The following is a 4,597-nucleotide window of genomic DNA, read 5'->3' on the forward strand; positions in this document are numbered from 1 at the left end:
TCAAGTTAGTGATGGAAAGCAACTAACCCAGATTCTTGGACTGTATTAATGACTCATTATTGTAATAGTAATAAATGCAACTTTCGTGCTAGATCTAGAAGGAAATATATTTCATACAGTGCTCAGAAATGATCCCATCTGGACCAGCATGCCATCACAACACTTCCTAGAATGTCAGGACTGGAAATTTATTTATACATACACACAAACACAGACACAGAGAGAGCAAAGAGATGTTATGATATAATTTCTAGATTTCTAGCAGTTCCATACACAGCGTGATTTAGAACAAAATAAAGATAAACAGGTAACAAAAAAATCTTTAAAAGGGTGAAGTTTGTGGGTGGAAACAGTGCAATATCCCTGAGAATTTTCGCAAATGTGGTCCTTGGGGCTGAAGCCTGGATGCCACCGATGCCAATGAAAGCTTTACCTTTGCAGGTAAAGGATCCAGGTACCACTCGAGACAGGTGGAGGTCATGCATGCCAGGGGAGGTATGTGACACCCTACCCCCTTCCCATGCTCCTACAAAGGCGTAAAGCTCAATTTACTTCCTTAGTGAAACAAAGCACCACACATAGCTAAGCAGATCTTATATTCTATGGATAAAAATAACAATAATATATCTTTAGCCTTGAATAAGAGGAAATACAGCAATCTTATCTGAGTCCCTGGCAGCCCTTATCTCAGAGACCACCACACAATGTTACGATGCCTGCCCAGCGCCATGACAAGGGCTTTCTGCAGCAAGCACCAAGAACATTGCCTAGCCTGTGTACCGCTGCAAGCAAGAGTTGCAACATTCCCTGGCTCATATCACCATGGAAAAAGACAGTGCTGCTCAAAACAAAGGCTTCACCTGAGCCTCTGCGCTCACAGTGGGCAGCATGCTAAGTCCATGGGCCTGGCTGTGTTTCATTTAAGCAGCAGAAGGAGCACTCCCACAGCAACTCCATGCTCTCTGAATTTGTTACATGCAGCAGAAATCTGAGGCAGCTTCAGTGATGAGTTGTTTTCTGCTTCTACAGCACCAGGTAACTCTTTCAATCAAGAACACATAGAATTTCCTGCAAATCTGATCATATACAGATGAAAAAACAAGAAGAGATTTCAGCTCACATCCTGTAAGACCTATGTAAAGTTCAAGTCTTTTTAGAGAAAAGTGAAAATCTACGCATTTTCTGCTTAATTTCACCATCCACCACAGCAACTCCATAGAGTTACACTGAAGGGAAATATTTACATACTCCAAAGGCTGAGTCAGTGTATTACTCAAGGCTGAACTTCAACAAACTAGCTTGAGGCACGACCAAATACTGAACTCCACAAAATTATTACTGGACAAAGTTAACATATTATAAAGTAGTTTACCGGGCAGGACTCAGCATCCACCCAGACGTGCACTTGCTTGTACAAAATAATGAGTTATGTATCAATAATTTCACAGTTAGTCAAAGAAGCTGGCAAGAAAGAGAAAAGACTGAAGAGGAAGCAATGTTTTAGAAGTAAAGAAGCATGGTGATGACACAAAAACTTTTAAGAACTGAGTGTAACTTTGTAAAGGAAATTGAATAATTGGCTACATTCAGCTACATAAGTCAGAACAGCTCCAATACCACAAGGATGGACAGATAGGACCTAAAATTAATTGAAATCAGAAGTAAACTATTGATTAAGCAAAATGCTAATACAGGGGACAAAGGGAAGATGGGAGTAATCGTATGAAAACTAAAATCACTTCAAATAAAGTGGAAGCAGAACTGAAAGATTTTGTGCATTCTTGATTAAAGCAATCAGATAAACTCCATTTCAAAACTTCTAAGGTTCTCCTCTATGAAATCTCGGCATTGGTAGCAAGTATTTTCCGTAAACTTCTCTAATAAGTGGAGGCACAATATGAGTGGATAACAGGAAATTAACATCCATAGTCAAAAGAATAGGGAGATAAAGTTAACTGGGCAAAACTACCTATGTTAGCTAAACCGCAGTGACATTTCAGGTTTTAAAGCAAATTAGGAAAGGCAGTCTAGTGAAAGACAGAGTGACACAGAAACTGGAGAACACAAGTGTATCAAAGGCAAAGCCAGGCCAACCTATTAGCTTTCCCCAGAAAGAAAAACAAGCTTCTTGAAAAGCAAGCAAAGGAAACAAACTGTGGTAAACACAACCTAGCATGTTGTGGAAGACTACTTGCTCAACTGGAGCAGGGATTGTTGCAAGAACTGCTAAGAAGGCATGCAAGCAGTTTCAGGAGAGCTGTCAATAAGCTGTGCGGTAAAGAGAACTGTCACTCCGGAGGGACACTCACCTCACATATGTCTTAGAGCATCTGTGCTATTTCATTTTCTCATTAATGCTCTTGAGGTAAAGGATATAGGAGTTCACTAGTTAAATGTATCAATAAAAGCCTGAAGAGTAGGAAGATAAAAGCAGCAGAACACACTTCAAGAAGCAGGAGATCTCAGAGCCTGATTAACCAAAGCGCTGAGCCTTCCACATAAAAACTGACCCCTCCAGCTCAGCGTTTCCTTGACCTCACAGCAGTAGGATGCCTTCCTCACTTGTGAACTTGTTGGGTTTGCACGGCAAGGTTTTGGCAGCAGCTGGGCTACAGGGGTGGCTGCTTTGAGAAGCTGCCAGAAGCTTCCCCCATGTTTGGCAGACCCAATGCCAGCCGGCTCCAAGGCAAGGCTGAGCCCACCAGCAGAGGTGGTAGCACCTCTGGGAGAACATAGTTAGGAAAAGGTGAAAAAAAACCTACAGCCTGAGAGGAGAGTGAGAATATGTGAGAGAAACAACTCTGCAGACACAAAGGTCAGTGGAGAAGAAAGGAGAGGAGCTGCTCCAGGCGCCAGAGCAGAGATTCCCCTGCAGCCCATGGCGAAGGCCATGGTGAGGCAGGCTGTGCCCGTGCGGCCCATGGAGGTCCATGGTGGAGCAGCTATCCACCTGCAGCCTGGGGAGGACTCTAGGCCAGAGCAGATGGATGCCCAGAGGAGGCTGTGACCCTGTGGGAAGCCCACGCTGGAGTGAGCTCCTGACAGGACCTGTGGACCCGTGGGGAGATGAGCCCATGCTGGAGCAGGTTTGCTAGCAGGACTTGCGACCCCATGGGGGACCCATGCTGGAGCAGTCTGTTCTTGAAGGACTGCACCCCATGGAAAAGACATGTGGAAAGAATCCATGCTGGAGAATTTTGTGAAGAACTGCAGCTTGTGGGAAGGACCTACGTGTTTTGAAGATTTGGGTATATTTCTCATTATCCTACTCTGATTTGATTGGTAATAAATAACAGGGGAGAGCACGAATGCAGTCCCCAACTACCACAAATTATGCAGCCGAGTTTCCTGCATTTGGGGAAATCACAGAGATCAGCACACCCAGAGTGCAGGGGAAGACCCTTGCCCTGGGAAAACCATCTGCCTGATCATGTTGTCTCCCCTGCCAGGTAAGTATTAAAACACATTGCCTCCACCCCTCCCTCTTCCTGGGCTTAATTTCACTCCAGAATTTATTCTACCTCCTCCCCCCAAGTGGTGCAGAGGGATGGGGCATGGGGGCTGTGGTCAGTTCATCACACGTTGTCTCTGCCACTCCTTCCTCCTCAGAGGGAGGACCCCTCACACTCTGCCCCTGCTCCAGCGTGGGGTCCCTCTCACGGGATACAGTCTCCATGACCTGCTGCAACGTGGGTGCTTCCCACGGGCTGCAGCTCTTCACAAACTGCACCAGTGTAGGTCCCCTCCACGGGGTGCAGTCCTTCAGGAACAGACTGGAAACAAGGAGGATAGGAGTACCTTAGCCAAGGATGGGAAAAGAGGGTTAGACTTGGAAAGTGTCAGCACAGTTTTGCAAAGGCAAGTCCTCTCTGCAAAACTCTTTGAGTTCTCTGGGTGGATCAGCAAATGTGTGGAAGAGGATGTATGGCTGACAGATAAACTCTCTGCATTCCTAACATTTTCAGCAAGGTCATCCACCAAGAACTGTTCCTGGAGGACAGGAGAGGTGCCCGAGGACTGGAGAAAGGCCATTGTCACTCCTGTCTTCAAAAAGGGCAAGAAGGAGGACCCAGGGAACTACAGGCCGGTCAGCCTCACCTCCATCCCAGGAAAGGTGATGGAGCAGTTTACCCTGGAGCTCATCAACAAGCAAGTGGAGGAAAAGAAGGTTATCAGGAGTAGTCAGCATGGATTCACCAAGGGAAAATCATGCCTGACCAATCTGATAGCTTTCTACGATGACATGACTGGCTGGTAGATGAAGGGAGAGCCGTGGATGTTGTCTGCCTCGACTTCAGCAAGGCTTTTGACACTGTGTCCCATAACATCTTCCTAGGGAAGCTCAGGAAGTGTGGGCTGGATGAGTGGTCGGTGAGGTGGATTGAGAACTGGCTGAATGGCAGAACTCAGAGGGTTGTCATCAGTGGTGCTGAGTCTAGTTGGAGGCCTGTAACTAGTGATGTCCCCAGGGGTCAGTACTGGGCCCAGTCTTGTTTAACTTCTTCATCAATGACCTGGATGAAGAGTTAGAATGTACCCTCAGCAAGTTTGCTGATGACACCAAACTGGGAGGTGTGGTAGATACACCAGAAGGCTG

The 4,597-nt window shown here is 46.1% G+C and overlaps 1 non-coding gene across 1 annotated transcript; it reads right to left on the minus strand.

Moving 5' to 3' along the window:
* Positions 1-3,293: 3,293 nt before the first annotated feature.
* On the minus strand, positions 3,294-3,457 carry LOC142358966 (U1 spliceosomal RNA). Its single transcript, XR_012762005.1, has one exon. It is a non-coding gene; the product is annotated as a U1 spliceosomal RNA (small nuclear RNA).
* Positions 3,458-4,597: the final 1,140 nt, after the last annotated feature.

Source organism: Opisthocomus hoazin, chromosome Z, assembly GCF_030867145.1.
Source record: "Opisthocomus hoazin isolate bOpiHoa1 chromosome Z, bOpiHoa1.hap1, whole genome shotgun sequence".
Classification (NCBI taxonomy): domain Eukaryota; kingdom Metazoa; phylum Chordata; class Aves; order Opisthocomiformes; family Opisthocomidae; genus Opisthocomus; species Opisthocomus hoazin.